General features: G+C 38.9%; 1 protein-coding gene across 1 annotated transcript in view; it reads left to right on the forward strand.

Moving 5' to 3' along the window:
• The window catches only part of LOC308611239 (uncharacterized protein), a gene marked incomplete at its 5' end in the record, with an annotated part of 33,521 nt that extends 14,947 nt beyond the window's left edge, over positions 1 to 18,574 (forward strand). Inside the window, one exon of the mRNA XM_081260103.1 lies at positions 18,489 to 18,574. The remainder of the gene's footprint in view (positions 1 to 18,488) is intronic.
• Positions 18,575 to 20,748: the final 2,174 nt, after the last annotated feature.

Raw genomic sequence — 20,748 nt, forward strand, 5'->3', positions numbered from 1 at the left:
TTTGAAGAACTTTTCCTTGGAGGTTAAAAAAAGAAGAAGAAGAAAGTAAGAAAGACCCCCAACTATTTCAATAGCCGCTTCTAGAAGAGGAATGGGGTGAGCGTGGCGGTGTCTCTGACCCTATCTGTGTGTCCCTTGTGCCCAAGATCCCCTTAGTTAGTTCTACATCCCAGAGAGATGGGGGGTGGGCCCGTTTCTCAGTGATGGTGGGGTGTACGCAGTACGGCCTTTGCCCAGGATGAGGGTGTTCCTGCCCAGGATTTGGGCTGTCATTCTGGAGAAGGGCCTCACACCAGGCAGGGCCCCCGGCTCCTTGGCCCTTTCCGCTCAGGTCCATCTTTGGCCTGGAACCTGAAGAGTTAAGAGTCTTTAGCTCGTTGCAATGAAATTATGGCTGGCAGTGGCGCCGCTGTTTGTTCAACAGACCTCCAGTTTTAAACAGTTCACAAAAAGTTCATGGGGCAGCTAAAGATTATAAGTGTGTGTGTGGGTGTGTGTGGGTGTGTGTAGTCAGCAGGATCCAGTACTGAGCCTTGCCCCTCCTCCTCTTGTTTCTTCACGGCCAGCCCCCCGCCCCGCCCCCACTCCCGTGACACTGGACCACGCTCGGGGCCTCAACCCTCCATCTGACCCTGTGCACGTAAGAACACTTCATCCTGACACTGGGTGTTATTTATCTGTGCGGCGTTAATATTGAAAACCCCACCAGACAAGACCTGGAAGGGCGGGGAGAGGCTTTGAAAGCACCCCGTGGTCCCAGGTGTCTCTAAACTGCATTCCCCTCTCATGCTAAGTCCAGGCCGCCCTTTCTAAAGAAAAGCCCTTTCAAGGGAAGGGGGCTGCTGGCCCTTTTTGAGGGGAGGGGAGAGGGCTCAGTAGGATGATTGTGGCAGCGGCCTTTCTGTTTCCTCAGTCAGGTGCTCAGAGGTCCTTGTCCCAAGGTGACAACTAAAGGAGACATGTAAGAGGCAGCTTGTGTAAGTTTTGAAGACTGGAGCACCAGAAGATTGGGGCTTCGAGGGCACACATGCTTCGTCCCTCATCCTTTTCTTAAGGGTTTGGTGGAGTGACCCTTTGGCTTCTGGTATAATGTCCAAATTTCATCATGACACCCAGCCAGGGGGTGGCATGGTGTGGTCCTCCCACTGCAGCCACGGCCAGGACACTTGCACCGAGGAATGTTGCTCCTCCACCTTTTAGATGAGGCTTCCCTGGACATCTTCCTTTTGGTCTTCCTTTTGTTAGAAGGGGCTGCAGGGGTTAGGGAGGGGAAACTTTGTTGAACGTGCCTTCTGGTCGGCCCTGCACTAGTGGTGGCCTGCCCCCAACTTGATTTGTATGTTCGAAACACGGAAGAACAGCCCGTGAGCCCCGCACAGAACCTTCCTTGATGCCCAAGTCCATCTGAGTCCACCTTTTCGGGGCACTGTGGCCAGCCACTGGAAATGCCCCAGTCTGTCTGAAGAAAGGGACGCTTCCTAAAGAAATAGCTTCTCTAAAATCCCACCAGGCCGGACACAACTGGGAGATCCCTGCCTCTCCTCCAGCTTCATCGTTGAGCTCTAACTCCGCGCCGTGTGTCTGCGGCGTGGGGCTCTTGATGAACAGACGGTGTTCTCTTCTGTATAGGGGCCGACGGGGATGCTGGTGGACAAAAGCCTGTGTTAGGACAAAGAAATGCAGAGGGATAGCCTGGCTGGCTTTGGGATTCATAACATATCTTTGGGATCATAACATATCTAACAAGATATAGCAATCTTTTTTGATTTTTTTGAAGTTTAAACAAATAGTGTACTCTGCATGAATTTTGTCTTTCAACTGAATCATTCTAATGTGGAATTTATGATGCTATAGTACTAGTTTACAAAGAAAGTGGAGTAGGCTTCACATATCTCCATATCTTATATTGATGGCACTTAAATTCTAATACCAAACTGTTATTGTTTCATAAACTAGGAGAAAATTGAGCTGATAACGAGCAGGAGAAGCTGGCAGAAACAATAGATTTTCTACTCTTTCTTTCTATTGTGTGTAAGCCTAGTTACCCTAGTTGACCAGTTAATGACAACACATAATGAAATTTTCCTGGCTGCTAATTAATTAGCTCTAATTTCACTAGTTTTGTTACTGGTAAGGCTTCCACTAATTCTATGTGTGAATGTCTTCTTACCCTACTCATCCTATTTTCCTCTTTGAGCTTCCTCAAATGTAGAGAACCCATTTGATTGACTTAAGAGTCAGAAGAGACTTACAATCAGAGAAAAAGCAAAAAAGAATGACTATAATGCCAACTAGTATAACTATTAATTAGAACTTATGTTTTGAGGATTTTCAGACAGAAGAGGGGTAGAAATGATAATAGTTTAGTTTTAGGAAAGCTGTAGTACACAAATAGAACCCCAAATCACACCACAGATAATTTTCCAGGAATTTAATATATCTGATATACACTCAATTTGTGCCCATGAATGGTGAGCAACTGGAAGTAAAGGAGAATCACATAGTTACATTTCTGGACAAATCAGGTTATCAGAATGATGCAATAATGACAGTTTACCTCAGTCACTTCTTAGGCTTTCTTATTTACTATGCTAAATGTTAAATGAGATTCCTGAGTAAAAGCATTACAATGACTTCAGCATTGTGGGACACGAAACACAGTGAGAACTCAGAGCAGGGAAGGAAATAAGTCAGGTAAGCAGGAAAAAGAATTGAAAGAGCTGAAAGATGTATTACTTGGCTGTCAGGTGTTAGGAGAGTTTATTTGTGCTTCTTCTTAATCTTCATAACGCTCTTGTCAGAATGGTAGTAACATACCCATTTTTTTAGATGAGCGACCTTTAACTGTAGGTTGCACTTGATTGTCTGCCAGGTTTTCAAGTCTGTGATGGGGACAGTAATGTCAGAAATTTCAATCCCAGTCAAATCAAGAGCTGGTAGAAACACCATTAAGGAAGTGCATAGTTTTGACCCAAATTTAACCACATTAAAATGTTGTCCTTTCTTCTCCAGGATGATAGTCTGTATTTCAAGAAGAATTCTAATTCTTGCCCCATAACAATTTCTCTGAGTTCTTTGTGCCAACTAAAGCCTTTGATTGATTTTCGTATTAGCAAAGCCCTGGAATTCTATGCAAAATGCTATGAATAGTTATCTACCTATCTAATTATTTTTAGCAAAAGGATGCAGAGCCGTTATCAGATTCTCAAAACTCAATCAGATTATCTAACAGTGTACATTAAATGAGGTAATGAATGCCCTTTCTGGATCCAAACATTATAATATTTTTAATCCTTACCGTGGTGCCTGAAATGTCTATTATCTCTAATTATCAGTAAGGGAACTGAGGCGTCGTAAAGTCTAAGTAAGTGAGAGGTCTGGAATTCAAATCCAGGTCAGTTTCAGTCTTGAACACCCCTAATTCTGTAGCCTACACTGCATTCTATACTCTTACTGTAGATAATCAATAAATGTTCATTTATTTCCTTTACCCCAGTTGGGGACAAAGAACATGGGTGTGTGAAAGAAAGTACAGATCAGTTTTAATGTAAATGATATAATAATAATGCTTGTCAGCAGTTATGGAATATTCATATTGTGCTAGGAGTTGACCATTAAGTACTTTACAGGCATTCTTTTATTTAAAATCTCATATATATAATACCTACCTTAGGAAGTAGGTAATATAAATGTTGCCAAGGTGATTGAAATAACGTGGTCACGTACAGGCAATGAAACTGGGAAAGAGTTTTCTGGGCTGATGGTTGAATTTTGGCCAAGACATTAAGGGGAGAAGGGATGAGCACTGGTGGGGAGACTGAAAACTTATTCATCGTAGGGAGAAAGCACTGGTGGAAGCATTGTACTGCTTGCTTAAGAACTGTTACCCTCATAACCCCAAAACTGAGGTTTTGCTGAAAGCTGAAGGCAGATTTCTTGCAGTGTGAAAAAGAATTTACTGATATCTCTTCATCTCTTCACGTTTGAACACGACTGTTTTGCAGATTGGTTGAAATGACTCAAGTTCTCTTTCAGATCTGGACTAAATGTCTGTATCACAGCATCAGGGCCTATGAAGCAGCATTTGCAAGCCCATACTCACCTCCCCCCTTTTTAGTGTTTTGCACTCTGGAAAAGCAAACAACAGCAACAACAATATCTTACTTCCTTTTATCTATAGTTATTATTAATCTTGTCAAGAAACCCAATTTGATATATTTATGCTAAAATATAAATGAGATTTTTCCAGTTTTATTGAGATTGAATTGATATATAATATTCTATCTGTCCAAGGTGTACAATGTGATGATTGATATATATATATATATATATATATATAGTGTGAAATGACAACCACAGTAAGTTTAGTTAACCTTAATTCACATAATTACAAATTTTATTTTTGTGATGAGAACTTTCAAGATCTACTCTCTTAGAAACATTCAAACGTAAAATACGGTATTGTTAACTGTAGTGACCAAGCTGTACATGACATCACCATTACTCACTTATCTTATAACTAGAAGTTTTTATCTTTTGATCATCTTCACTCATTTTCCTCACCTCCAACCCCCAGCTCTGGCAACCATCATTCCATCCTTTCTATCATGAGTTCAGTATTTTAGATTTCACATATGAGATCCTAAAGTATTTATCTTTCTCTGTCTGACATTTCATTTAGCATAATGCCTCCTAAATCCACCCATGTGGTGACAAATAGCCAGATTTCCTTCTTTATCATGGCTGAATAATAGTAGGTTGTATGCACCCCATTGTCTTCATCCATTCATCCACAAAAAAACACTGAGGATGTTTCCATGTCTTGGCTACTGTATTGGGTTGGCCAGAAAGTTCATACAGTTAATGAATACACTGTTCAATAAAACTAGGTAAAAATGAAAATTGTGTCTTTTATTTTTACTTCAAATAAATCTTTGACAAAGCCAGCTAGGCATCCCTTTGAGTAATGACTTATATCATGTTGAAATATTTTAAACATATGAACAGTAATAGCTTAAATGACAAATGTTACTAATATTGACACAATTGATCAAGGAGAATATGTTAGAATATGTTAAAATGCAGATGGACAGTGAAAGAACAAATATAACTTTTTTTTTTTTTTTTTTGCGATATGCGGACCTCTCACTGTTGTGGCCTCTCCCGTTGCGGAGCACAGGCTCTGGACACGCAGGCCCAGCAGCCATGGCTCACGGGCCCAGCCGCTCCGCGGCATGTGGGATCTTCCTGGACCGGGGCACGAACGCGTGTCCCCTGCATCGGCAGGCGGACTCTCAACCACTGCGCCACCAGGGAAGCCCCCAAATATAACTTTTAACTAAATATTGTCTTGATATTTAGACCATTGGTTAAGAACATGATAACAGGTTTCATCCATTTCAAGAAAGCAGAATATTTGCAGATCACTTAACATTTACTAGGTATGTTAGTCTGGAAGGATATATTTCATTTACATGTGTCATTTAATTTAACCCCATCCCTCTGTAATAGATAGTGTTATCCCTATTTGCAGATAGGAAACAGGCTCAGAAAGATTAAGAATGTTACCTAATTCTAGTAAGTAGCCAAACCTAAACTGATCTAATTCCGGGGCAAAGCTCCTTCTGACACATCAGTGTGGGTCTTTATCTCTTTGAGAATTGTTGAACATTAAAAACCTTCTTCCAGGTAAATGCATAAAGAAACAACATGAGCAATGATATAACAATACAAGTCTCACTAAATAATTAGTGTGTTTGGCCTTGCTTTTGCTGATAGATCTTTTGCAAAATTGCTTTTCTCTGAGATAGTGGACTTCAAATTTCTTTGAAGACTTTCCTAAATTATACCTATCAGAAAGCTACTTTGCTTTAAGGCTAAAGAAAAATGAAAGCTTACTTAACTACACTTAGGTGCCAGAGTCATACTATGAACTCTACACCTGCCAGGATTCACGCTAAGATAGGGTGGCTCCACAAACTGTCCATAGTACTGTGATTTCTTTCTGATATTTTGAAGTAGAAATAATTTAATAACTATTCACAAAAGAGAGAAACACTGTTTCTTGGTCCTCAGTATCATACTGCTGTAGGCTAATTCTCTCTTGTTACCCCTTAGTATAGAGAGTGTGTTTTGGGGACCCTCCTTCACGATCTTCTCCATTGCAAGAGCATCTTACATAAATCCAGGACTTCTCAAGCAGCCAGTTTTGCCAGATGGTCTTAGGGTTGGTTGTACCCATATATGGATAATCCTGAACTTCTCGAGTAAGGTCCTTATAGAGCATAATGGCTAAGAGAATTGGTGCTGATACCAGACCTGAGTCCAAATACTGCCTATGCCCCTAACTAGCTGTGTAACCTTGGAGAAGTAACTTAAGCCCCTTAAACGGATTAGATTTCTCACCCGGAAAATGGTATAATAAATGCATCTACCCTATATGGTCAGTGTGTAAATTAATCTAACTTGAGATGGTGCATGTTAAGCATTAGCACAGTGCCTGTCTCTTATTAGGAATACCTGCTTTTATTATTAATTATTCTCTATATTCCCAGGTTCAGCAAGGTGCCTAACATATAATAGTTGTTCAGCAAATATTTACTGGATTGAACGAGCTCTGAAATTTAAGCATTGGGTCAACAGCAAAGTAGTCACCCCACCATCATTTCTCCCACAGAAAGGGAGAATAGATGGAAGCCAGCCATCATACTTTCTTTTCTTATTCTAAACTTCCCATCCAGGCCCAGCAATAAAATAATCTTCCTGAACCCCAACAATTTCGAGAATTTTCCAAATCACTATTTGAAAATAGTTGGGTTTCCCTAATCTAATATGCCCCAGGACCCCAAGGTCACCAAGCTTATATTAATGAAGTCTAGTTAAGAGAAATGATTACAGTTAGTAAACCAACTACTTATGAGCTCATTGGGCTTTTTAAAATTTACTATCTGCACTTGATAGAGACACAAGTAGTTTGCTTTTGTAGGACACTCAACAGTCAAAGTAGTCTTTTAAAAAGCACAAATCAGATGCTATTATTGCACTGCTTCTAACCTCTAAAGGCTGTCTATTGTAAAGAGATTAAAATTTCAACTACTTAGCCAGGCTCACAGGGACCATGTGGTCTGGTCACTTACTACATCTTTCCCTGACCTTCATGGGGTTCGAGGCACAGTTATCTTTTTCAGTCCCTCAGATGCAACAAGCTCTACTTCTTGCTCTCCCAGCTTTAGATTGGCTAATCCTTCTACCCAGACCAATTTCCCTCTGATCACTAAGGCCTCGGTTCAAACGCCACCACTACTATCTTGACCAAAGAGACCTGCCTCCTCACTGCCTCTCCGTCCCATTGTCCAGTCGTATTTCTGTCGCTGTACAAAATTTATTTACATGTTGACTCTGTCTTCCTCCACCACTGGACATTTGCTTAAGAGCAAGGACTTTGTAATTTTTTGCTCACCACTGAATCTTCCAAGGCTTGCAGCAGACACTGGCACATAGAAGGTGTGTAGGAAATGTGTGTCTAATAAATGAATAAATATGTGAATGGAAGAAAACTGTAAAACACTAACACAAGAATATTCTTCTTTCAAAAGAATAATGAAAAATAATTTCATTCAATAAGAATTATTCTTAGTTACTGATACATGACTTAGTAGTTCCCATTCAATTTAAAATGTTCCATTTTTTCCTGATACTTCACAAGTCATTAATTAAATGTTGCTCACATTTAAGGCCAATCTGTGAGACATTATTTAACTTGTCCAGCATTAACCCAGCATTAACTTAGGTGGGGCTCCACCAAGTACTGATCATGTGACCTTGGCCTTTCATTGCCTCAGTTTTCTCATTTGTAACATGGGTATAATAATAGGCTTATTTCATAGGCCTATGAGGAGGAAAACCTCATATATATATATATATATATGTGTGTGTATATATATATATGTATTTAAACAGTGTCTTAGAATAGTGTCTGGCACATGATAAGCTTTATAGAGTATTGACTGCTGCTACTAGTACTGTTATTATGAGAACTAACTGTTGAGAATAATCCTTCATATAGTGGTTTATTCCACTGAAGATAAAGGAAACTAATAGAATATTAGAAATCTGATTAAATACAGAAAGCCAGTAAAATATACCAAGACAGAAGATGATGAGAGTGTAAAAGCATAGAAGAAAAAAAAACGGTTTTTGTTTTTCTTTTTCTTTTGTAAAGAAGGAAAAAGCCTAGAAATAGGACAAAAACTATTCATTGGCTATACTGACATGGAGATCGCTGGTGACCTTCATAAGTAAAATTTCAGGACAGTGGGCAAAGAGCTTACGGTGAGAGAAGTCAGATGGATGTAAATTCTAGAGTAAATGGGACGTGAGGACATGGAAACAGTATATGAAGATAACAATTTTGAAAAGTTCAGACAGGAATTGGCTAAAGAAGATATGCAGGGATTAGGGGAGGAGGGAGGCTTTCATGTTACACGTATAGTTTTTAACATTTTAAGTTGGAGTTACTAGTCTAGAATGAGGTTGAATTTTGGCAAGAATCATTCCTAAGGAGTAGATGGGTTGTAGAAAATGCAGTGCTGTGAAGTACTTGAGAAGATGAGAGAAAATGAAATGCTATCTGTAGCGCACATGGCCTTTTAACTTTCACTCGTGTAGTAAAAGGGAATACAAAGATCAACGCAAATGCTAATGAATTAATGGATTTGGCAGTGGACTATTTACTGACTTCTGAGTTCTTAATGAGCTGTGAAGCACCTCACCAGCTCAGAATGAAGGAAGTAGAGAGGATGGAGGGACATTTGAGGAGGGCAGGTAAAGCTTCTCAAAAAATAGTCCTTAAGGAGAATTAGAAAGAACGTACTGTAAGTCAGAGCAGTATTTCCAGTCTTGAAAATCCATTTGAAGTTGGTGATTATTAATTTATTGGAATACCAATTTGCCCTGCCACATGATTTTTCTCCAGCTACCTGGATATAAGTTACACAGAGGCAGAAAAGAGTGAGAGATAACAATCGAGGGAAAATACAATTAGTATTTTTTTTACCTTTTTCCACTTCCCCGCTCCAACTCTGGGGAGCCTTCCCGGACATGGCTGCCCTCCCAGCCTCCAGCGGCACTCTGTTATCAAAGAATTCAAAGAAATGGAACATAGGTTTTCAACTTATTAATTTAGCAAAATCGAAAATTATATATAATGTCTTCTGTTGGCAAAGTTTCTTGCAATATAATTTGGTTCCATCTTTTGACAAGTAATTTGGCAATGTCTAGCAAGATAAAAATGTTAATAGCTTTTTACACATTAATTCTAATTCTGGAAGCCTATGCCAATAAATAATTTATAATCCAGAAAATTATTATATAAAGATGCTCATTGTTATGTCATTTGTAATAACAAAAAATTGGAAACACCTTTAATTGTTAACAGTAGGAAAACAGTTTAGGAAATTATATCCACTTAGTAGAAAATTACACAGTTACTATATTATAATTACAAGATGATGGAGCAAAATAGAATAATGCTTAATAAAGAAAGAATGAAGAAAGCTGACCTAAATTTGTGTCTTCCTTATGACAGTAATTATGTAAACATATTTATTAAAACTTAAACCAAAGTAAAGTTTTAAAAGCTCTGTACCAGTAATGGGGATTTTATGTTTGTTTCAAAATATTTTTTAACATAACTCTTATAATTATATTTTTTCTACTCCTTTTCTTAAGAATTTCTGATTATTACCTCATTTTTCATTTCATAGTTTCAAATAAAGTCAGCAATTTTATCATCAGAGAAGATTAGACTTATTTGACAGTTCATAATTCCAAGTTTTTTGGTATAAAAAGACCATATACACTTGTAGGTACTTTCAAAAAATAAGATTTTGAGAATTTTTTTTTTTTTTTTGCTTAGTCTTTCCTAGTATGGAGATTAAGCAAACTACCTAAAATTGCCAGCCATTCTTTTTTCGTTTTTCTCATTTTATTTACAGAAATGATAACAAATGAGTCTGCAGTTGCCTCTGCCAATTTCTTAAATCCTCTATTATCCACATTATGAAATCATACTAATATGAATGCTTCCAGTATTTTCAGAGCTCTTTAGTTATTATACTTTAGCATTCTGTATGAAGTATCTTATGTAAGTGTAAAATTTAGACTCAACTTCTGGAAGCTTTTGATTTCTTGGTTCAAAAGTGAGAGATCCTTAGTTCAGCCATATGATTAACAATTACTTGTATAGTAGGAATCTCCTAAATTATTGTTTTATGGATACCTGGCAGTTTTCTTGCCATTTCTCAGAAGTTCTCTATTAAACACATTCTCTCTCTCTCTCTCTCTCTCTCTCTCTCTCTCTCTCTCTCTCTCTCTCTCTCTCTCATACACACACACACACACATTGTGATTAAAAGCACAGACTTTGGCATTATGAAGTCTAAGGTTCAATTTCTAGTTCTGTAGTTTCTGGGCCACCTCACTTTAGGCAAGTAACCTAATATCTCTTAACCTTGTTATTTTCATCTGTAAAATGGAGATTACAATTATATCCGACAATGCTCAAAACATCCGTAATGATTTTAGAGTTTCAGAGTCAGGTACAAGCAGGCACTCAGTAAATGGCTAGTGCTTTTATTACTTTATTATTATTTAGGTCTTGATTTTCCTTGAGTCTGTGAGTCCCCATAATGAAATGTAATTTCCAGTAGATTGAGTAACACCTGTGTTCACCAAAAATTGTAACTGAGTTCATTACTTTCTGTGCAACCCAGATTAGTTTTCTGCCTTTTTTTCTGTGCTGTATGTAGGTGTTCAATCGATTTATTTAATAAATGTGTGAATGCATGCGTGCGTAGATGAATCTTTAAATGTTTCTTTTTGAGAAGGTAGAACAGATGTGACACAGTTGAACAGATAAGAAAATAGTCCATGGAAAAAATGGCAAAGTCACGTATGTGCCCAGGGCCAGCCTAAGGAGAATTACTTTTTTTTTTTTTAAGGGGAAATGTGTTGAATAGCTTATTTTAATTATTTTTAAAAGTTAAGTACAGGGACTTCCCTGGCGGTCCAGTGGTTAAGACTTTGCCTTCCAATGCAGTGAGTGTGGGTTCAATCTCTAGTCGGGGAGCTATGGTCCCGCATGCCTCACAGCCAAAAAACCAAAACATAAAACAGAAGCAGTATTGTAACAAATTCAATAAAGACTTTAAAAAGTGGTCCACATCAAAAAAAAAGTTAAGTACAAAAATTTGCTGATGATTAACATATTTAGCACCAATAAAATAATGTGAGATTAGCTGTACTAAAACAGAATGTTGAGCTACATTCACATTAAGTGACATTATATAGTCTAAATTTGTGGAAAACTTCTGAAATGGCTGATAAAAAGGAAGATGGTGAGTGATCTTTGAGCAGAAAAAGACAGAAAGAGAAATGGCCTTTTCTACATCCTATTGTGCCTCTAAGTAAAATGCTTGGTAATCTAGCTACAAAGCTATATGTCATTTGGCTTTAGGCACCTACTGTGATTTACCTTGTGAAGATCAGATTTTGCCATGGATAGGATCTGTAAAAGTATCACACATTCCAGTACCATTGGCAACCACAGCTACCAAAAACTCCAATTTAAATTGATGAACCTAATATCAGATGATAGTATCATTTCCTTGTGGGTGTTTTGGGAAAAGGCGGGTAGGAAATGTATAAAAGTGAATACTTTATCAACTGAAAAAACAATTCATCATTTTGAAAACATCAAATACATTAAAGTTGTTATAGCATCAGGCATTAATATTTCACTGTACTTTAGACATTGCCTACAATCAACATTTTCTGCTCTTTGAAACAGAATCATGCTTGTGGTATGCATTAATCATATAAAAGATTAAACACTGAAAAGAAATTCAGCCTTTAAAGACAATTTGCTTTGATTTATTCAGTGGGTTCTTCCAAAAAGTTTATACCAAGAATTATTGCTTGTTGCATTGGAGTTACAAATTCTTTCAGAGTTACTTAGTATTTTCTGTAATATCAGTATCAAGGAAGGTTAATCAAATTTACGTATTTATTAGGAAATACAGGCACATAATCATAAAACAAGAAAACACAGCCGTTTTTATAGACTTTATTTTTTAGAAGTGTTTTAATTGTACAGAAAAATTGAGAAGATAGTATAAAGTGTTTCCATATAAACTCTACCCATTTCCCTCTATGATGATCCACTTACATTAGTATGTTACATTGTTACAATCAATTAACAAATATTGATACATTATCATTTACTATAGCCCATCCATTAGTCCAGTTCCTTAGTTTTTACCTAATGTCCTTTTTCTATTCCAGGATTTCATCCAAAACATCACATTACATTTAGTTGCCGTGTTTCCTTAGGCTCCTCTTGGGTTTGATAGCTTCTCAGATTTTCCTTGGATGACCTTGACAATTTTGAGTCGTTAGGTTTTTGTAGGATGCCTACTACTAGAATTTGTTTGATGCATTTTTCATGATAATATTGGGATTATGTGTTTTGGGGAGGAAGACCACAGAGTAGAAGGGTTATTTTGTCAGATCACATCAAGTGTACAAAGTATCAATATGCATTATGAATGCTGAGGTGGACCTTGATCACCAGGCTGAGGTAGTGTTTTTCAGGTTTCTCCATCGTAAGATTACTGTTTTCCCTTTTTCATACTGTACTTGTTTGGAAGGAAGTCAATATGCTCAGCCCACAACTAAGGAATAGGGAGTTATGCTTAAGATGGAGTACTACATAAACTATTTGGAATTCCTTTGCACTGGAGATTTATCTATTCTCCTGCGTTTATGTATCCAATTATTTATTTATATCAGAAGAACTCATGGATTTTTATTTTATACTTTGGGTTATAATCGAATTCTACTTTAGTTACTTTGTTCCTCAAATTGCTCTAGTCCTGACCCTTGTGAACTCTTTTCAGTTGGCTCTTGTGCCACTCTGAGGTATCCCCATCCTATATTTTTTTTGGAACTTCCTTACTTTCTGACACTATAAGATGGTCTTGCATATAAATCTTGTATATTTACTGCCCCAGTCCTAGAATCAGCTATTTCTTCAAGGATAACTAGGTCTTTTTAGTGGAGAACGGTATTAGACAGCAGGATCTGGGTGTGGGGTGTGCTAATTGCTGCTAGGATGTCATTGCTTCTAGATCTTCTCAGCTGACAGAGCAAAGAGATAATATGTGTGCACATTACCCATGTATATGCACATATCTGTAAGTATCTCTCTACATGACCATGTGTATTAAGGTAATATGAAGCAATATTAAGCTAAACATGAATGTATATTGATGTTTCCAACTTTAATCTGTTACCACATAGATCATCTTAGCCTCATCTCTTGCTTATCTTTAAATTTCAACTCCAGCACAACACTTGGCTTTTAGAAGTATGAAAATCAAATTGTAGCAACTTTGGGAAGCCACATCATCTAGCAAAATAATTCTTAAAGGGCAAGGTGTATATCATCAAATTTTAATTTACAGTCAGCAGTACTTTTTAACATCAAAAGGCCTCCAGACCTCTGCTTCCAAGAAGATGAAGTAGCCCATTTCTCCCAGGTTCTCCCACTTAAAACTAAAACCCTGAACATAACAACAAACAAACAGGAAGACGCTGAAAGGTGGAAATGAGAAGGCAGACTTAACTAAGGACTTTGGGACTTGAGGAATGACATGGTGATGAGTCCCCTGTGTTTCCTGTTGCTTCCCATACATCCTTGAGAGGGTATTACAGGACCCCCAATCAATAACCACCAACAGAACAACAGACAAAAAAGCTTCAAAAAAACCCCTACAAAACCCTGTTCCCCCTAGCCAAAGTATGAGGAAAGGGGTTGCTAAAGACAGAAGACCATTTGGGCAATAATATACACACCACTCGAGCCAAGTGCCAGTGGAATATACACACTACTCGAGCCAAGTGCCAGTGGAATATTGCACCCATCCCCTACGTCCTGTTGTTTCAGTTGGGCCAAGGTAGGATTTGATCTTCCACACCACCCACTCCTGCCTTCCAGAAGAGCCAGCGCTCTGATTCCCCACCAGGGTTGTTTCAGTGTGGTCCAGTGGTGAGCTGAGCCTCCAACCCTTTCCATGAGCAAACAGACTTTAAAAGGTGGTGCCTGACAGGCTAGTTAACACTGGGCTGCCCTCACACAGTCGTGGGGTCCACTGGTGGGACTTAGCATTCATCTCTCCCTGACATCAATAAGAATAGGGTGTTACAGATTGGAGGGAGTAGGCACCCCACTAACCCCCAACACATGATGTCAGTGAGACCCACTGGGGTGCTGAATCCCCATAACCATCCTGAGGCAGTAAGACAGAATGAGATGGCACAAGCAGGGCTAGTTGGCACTTCTCTTCCTCTTACCCTGGTGTCAGTGGGGCCAGCAGGTAGCTGACCCTCTACCCACACCCGGCATCAACAAGAAGGAATGAAGCGGGAGGAAGGACAGCAAACAGTTCACTTCTCCCCTCCCCTGGTGTCAAGAAAACTACTGGGGAGATGAACTTCCACTCCTACTAAAAGGCAACACAATGATATTAATGTTCCCACTTTTGGGGGGAAGGTGTCAGAAGGGCCATAGGCTAGCTGAACTTCTACTTGATCTCTCTGCAGTGAGACAATGTAAGTGCCCACTTTTGCTGGGGTATTGTCAGTAGGGCCCAATGGAAATCTGTACGTCACCCCCCAGTCCTCATACTACGCCTCAAATAGGATGACTTCCTTCTAAAAAGTAATAATAAAATTAAATGGGATACAGAGTCATATAATAACTCCCAATGTTTAGAATACAATGGAAAAATACTCATGACACCAAGAACCAGGAAATCACAGAATAAATGAGAAAAGACAATAAACATACACCAACACTGAGATAAAACGTCTATTGATATGATCAGACAAGGATTTTAAATAAGCTGTCACTTAAATGCTTCAATTAGCAATTATGCGTTCCTTGACAGAAATGGGAAAAATAGAAAATGTAAACAAAAGACGAAGTTATAACAATAAAAACAAATGAGAACAGTAGAACTGAAAAATACAACAATGAAAAAACTTTGCTCAAGAGTAGAGTGGAGATTACAAAGCATAGAATCATGAACTTAGAAGAGATCAGTACAGTGTACCATATGTACAGAGAAAAATAGACTGAGGGGTAGAGATGGGAGAAAGAACAGGATCTCAAGAACGTGTAAATAGTAACAAAAGCACTAACGTTAATATCATCGAAGTTCCAGAATGGAAAAAGAGAGCAAGTAGGACTGACAAAGTATTCAAAGAAATCATGACTAAAAAGTTCCCAGTTTTTTAGAAGACATAAACACAAATTCAAGAATCTGAACAAACCCAAAGAGGAAAAACGCAAAGATATCCTTGCCAAGACGCATCATAATTAAACTTCTGAAAAGTGGAGACAAAAAAAATCTCGCAAGTGGACAGGCAGAAACAATGCATCACTTATTGAGAAACACCAATTCCAACGACAGCATATTTCTTGTCTAAAACTCTGGAGTCAGAAGCATTGACATAACATTTTTCAAGTGCTCACAGAAAAGAACACTCAGCCACAAATTCACACTTTTATCTCCACTTTCCTGTTTGACTTACATTAATGGACTACTAACTCATCTTTCTATATCCGGGACTGCCGTCACCCTTCTCCAAAAATCTAGTCACAGTATTTCCAGAGTGATCGTTCTGAAAATGAAACAAATGTTTCTTATAAAAATACCTGATTGTGTTATGAAACTTGTCTCTCTTCTAAGTTACCAGTTAAAATCCTTCAGTGGATTCCCATCTTTCTGGGAGTAAAATCTCACATCCAAACTCTCTTTGTCCTTTTGGGCTGCTGTAAGATTATACTGCAGGTTGGGTGGCTCATAAACAACAGGCATTTTTTTCTCACAGTTCTGGAGGCTGCAAGTGCAAGAATAGGGTGCCAGTACGGTCAGATGAGGGCCCTCTTGAGTTCCAGACTTCTCACTGCAACCTCACACGGCAGAAGAGCTTCAGGAGCTCTGTGGGGTCTCCTGTGTAAGCGCACTAATACCGTAATCATTTCCCAAAGGCCCCACCTGCTAATACTATCACCTCCGGAAATTAAGATTGCAACGTATACATTTGGAGGGGAACACAAAGACTAGACCGTAGCACTTAGTGTACATGCAGGGACCATTCATGGTCTGGCTTCTACCACCCTCTCCATTGTCTTCTTTTCTTACACTCCAGTGAGCATTTCTTTTTTTTTTTTTTTTTGCGGTACGCGGGCCTCTCACTGTTGGGGCCTCTCCCGTTGCGGAGCACAGGCTCCGGACACGCAGGCTCAGCGGCCGTGGCTCACGGGCCCAGCCGCTCTGTGGCATGTGGGATCTTCCCAGACCGGGGCACGAACCCGTGTCCCCTGCATCGGCAGGCGGACTCTCAACCACTGCGCCACCAGGGAAGCCCCAGTGAGCATTTCTTATACTGATTATGAATGGAACTCCTTTCTGGACTGATCCTTAACCATTCATTTTCTGGCAAACATGAATTTATCTTCTCTTTTCCTCAAAAATTCACCCTTCTTTCGTGTTACATATCCATTTCAATTGCCTTCTACAGGAAGCCCTACTGATATCCCCCATATACTACTCTCCACAGCATGCATTAAGGTCTTACCGTGTCCTCCTATAGCACTCTATAATAATTTTTACGGTAACTATGGATTTTCTTATTTGAGTGTCACAATACATTGACTTCTAGGTGGCACGATAATGATTTTAGTAACAGTAACACTGGTGCCTAGTTTAACCCATGGCATACTTTAGGTGTTCAATAAATGTTGGTTGAATTAGTGAATGAATGAATGAATGAATGGTCAGTTTGAAATCTTAATCATGTTACTTTTCAAAAATCTGTTAAAAAGATACCCACATTTTTCCAGACGATTAGGGACTTAGGATCTTCAACTTGATTTAATAGAGGAAATTTTTACTCATACATCATGCTTAAATACCTCAAAGTAAAACCATTAACCCAGGAATTTAAGGTTATCCAGTTGGACTTGCAAGCCAGTAATTAATATCTCCTGCCCCGACTGTATTAGATGGTTTCACTGTTCCACTCATATCTCCCCAGCACTCATCATTCCACTATATGCTGATAGACTCATGCTACCACCTGCAATTATCCACCTTAAGGCAGGCCAGAAATGTACAGGAGTTAATGTATCTGGGTGTAGCTTTCAACCAAGGACAGAGGGGACTGGAAGATAAGTACTTCAAGTTTCTCACCGATTCTTGGGATAACTCTGAGACATGTTCTGTAGAGTTTCACAGAACTCCCCTGAAGTACTGGCAGCAGTTCCCTGCAGGAGTAATTTATTCAGCAATGCACCTCTGTTGTCTTCCTTCCATGCCTCCATTCTCAATTCCCGCTCCACTTCTGAGTTTTCTGGAAGCACCTCCCAGATGAACAGTTTACATTCAAATTATTGCCTCAGGTTCTGCTTCTAGGGGAATTCAATTTATAGCCTCCTACCAATCCAGTGCTCCTTACAGAGCCATCACTGGTACAAGTACCAAGGCATGGCACATTTGTATCACTCCTCCTAAATCCTAATATTTTTAAACAGATAGAAAAGAGCGTGACCTTGAAGAGAAAAATAATTTATATGAGAATAGCCAATGGATAAAGGGAAGGAGAGACAGTGCCATTTGTTTTCCATTAATGATAGTGTGAAATTTATGGGCAGATGGTCTAACAGGTGTGACTATAATTTGAGGAGCCTGCTCCCTTGGTTACAGAAGACTGCTATTGTTATTATTATGGAGGCACAACCTCATGACTTTATTGCTTCGCTTGATGTAGCCTTTTCCTTTACCCTTAAATCTTTCTACATCACTGAATTGCAGCCAATAGCTTTATTTTCTCCCTATGGCTCCATCACAAAAAAGACACACATGTGCACACACACACACACACACACACAGAGTTTTGTGTATGCCAGTGCTTGAAAAGACAAGCTCATGGTGCATGTATGCAATGGATATTGTACATTACAGGTCTCTGTGAAATAGTCTTCTGCAGGTTCCTATGTTTATTTTATGAATAATTAACTTTAGTAAAGTTAATTTCCTGAAGATCTTGATGAAGACTGAAGAAAGGAAGTAAATTTTAAAGAAAAAGACTTAGAAACTTGCCCTTTTTGCCCTCTCTTTGTATCTTAATGAAGAAAGGATAACTGGGCCTTTTTTGAAGTCTTTGCTTGAGTTGAAGACACAAAATGCAACCTGTACTCTTATAATATGTTCAGTTCATGAGTACACAAACTTAGAAACCGTGAATTTCCCTAAAGTTATTATAACATTTAGAAGATGTTTGCTTGGACGTTTACTTAAAACCAAACAATTGAGGTCTATATGTCCAAATAATTTCCTTCTCTCTTGCTGTTTCCATTTCAGTTTCCTGAGTTTCTGGGAAGGCCTTGTTTCCCCAAAGGAACGATTTCTGGTAGAAGTCTGAAGGTCTGACCCAAGAAAAATAATCCAGTATAGCCAATGAATTGAGGACAAGAAAGTTTCCAATCAGGTAGGAACATTTAATCTCATACATTACAATCACCTTAAGTAAAGTGTGCTGATAGCTGGATATGATTTAACTTCTTGGAAAAAGATGCATATATAACCTACCTCACAAGGAAGCTGGTCTCAATTCCCTTAGAGGTTGTGGTGTTTATCAGAGAGTGCCTTGGGGGAAGACGAATACAATAACAGTATGATGCTTTGTTTTTTCATTTTTAGCTCATTGTTGCCACGTACACTTGGTGATCTTGGTGCCTGTGGTTTAATCCCAGGAGGTTAGACATGTGGAACAGCACATTAACCCTTTTTAGTATTTTCTCCCAAGACAAATCATTTTTATAGGTTGTCTCCATGGTCTTCTAGTTCCTTATCAAAATTAAGCATCAAGTCTTCTAAGTGAGCAAAGCCCCAGTCAGTGTGAGGAAATCAGCTTAGTTCTTATTGGGGCACATCTTCTTGGTCTTGGCACAAAGTGAGTTCACATAGGGAGTTAGAAGGAGGAGAATGGGGCATGCGAAAGGGGAGTTCTCTGTTCTCATTTACCTATGCATGTTGAAACTCCACTAACAGTTTTATTTTCATTAGCAATTTGTGATAAAAACTTAGGGTAAAGGGAATAATGAAGCTGTCCCATTATATGGCAGGACAAAAGATAGTAGTGACATCAAAATCAGGGCCTATCCATCTCATTTGCAGCTATATACTCAGTGTTTAGCATGGCATTTGACCCCTCATCAGTATTCAATAAGAAGATGCGTGTTGAATGACTTAAGGATGAATTAATGAATGAAGAAAGTTAATATGGTAGAAAATGTGTTTTATCCTTGTATTTTCGTGTGTTGACTTCTATATTCCAAGACCCAGAACTGTACGTGACACATAGCATATAATCAATAAAATTTTGTTGAAAGAATGAATGAGTCCCCACAATTCTAAGAATAATTTTAAGACCAACACAGACCCCATATCTGCCAAGGTCTATGACAGAAGTATCCAGAGATGAAAGCCTGGATCTCAGCTAGTGGTAGAGCTGACAGAATTTATCTAGTTTTAATAATTTACAGCTCATCCCATTACATCTAGGCATAGTACCTACGTGAGCCATACAATTAAATGTTGACTGAAAAAAAATGCACAACCTGAAAGTTGAGAATTGTTTTATTTAAAAAAAAAGAATTATGTTTTATTTGGAGGACATACTGAGGACTTAAATCAGGAGACAGCCTCTCAGATAGCTCTGAGGGACCGTTCTGAAAAGGTAAGGGAGGGCACAGGATATTTAGGGGTTGTTGCAAAAAAAACCCCAGGTAGTTGGAACATCAAAAGATTACTGTTAATTAAAGAAACTGGGCTTCCCTGGTGGCGCAGTGGTTGAGAGTCCGCCTGCCGATGCAGGGGACGCGGGTTCGTGCCCCGGTCTGGGAGGATCCCACATGCCGCGGAGCGGTTTGGCCCGTGAGCCATGGCCGTTGGGCCTGCGCGTCCGGAGCCTGTGCTCCGCAACGGGAGAGGCCACAACAGTGAGAGGCCCGCATACAGCAAAAAAAAAAAAAAAAAAAAAAAAAAAAAAGAAACTAAGTTAAGTTAATAAATTTAGCACTTTCCTATATATGGTGAGATGCAGGAATCTGGTCTCATGGAAATCTTTCCCTTGATATGCACTTTAATTATCTAGGGCCAGTATCCTGTTTTCTCCATCCTGAATCCCCTCAGGGTGCTGATGGCTTGATGGCTGTAACATCCTTTGTTTCTGATACCGCAGGCTACATTCTTTGTCCACGTAAATGACTTGAATATGGATAGTAAATCTGTGGATTTGCAAAACGTAATTCTTGGAGCATTTTTAGAAGGGCAAAGTTAAGGGCAATTTCAGAATCACTAGCAGCTAAAATTGCTGTTTATACTTTTCCACCGGTAGGTAGTAATCTGCTGTTGCTATCTTCAGTATTCCCAAGGGATAACAAAAGCCATTTAATTCAAGAAAGAAATGTAAAATTTAGCACAATGCAACTTCCACAAAACCAAACACACAAACACACACCCAACTCTCGCAGATATGAAGTAATAATCTAAAATAGAATCCTGGAACTAATTGCAAAAAAAGAGCAAATGTACTCATATTGGATAATTTTATTCTTTT

The sequence above is a fragment of the Mesoplodon bidens genome (genome assembly GCF_964165515.1).
Source record: "Mesoplodon bidens genome assembly, contig: HAP1_SCAFFOLD_313, whole genome shotgun sequence".
Taxonomy (NCBI): domain Eukaryota; kingdom Metazoa; phylum Chordata; class Mammalia; order Artiodactyla; family Ziphiidae; genus Mesoplodon; species Mesoplodon bidens.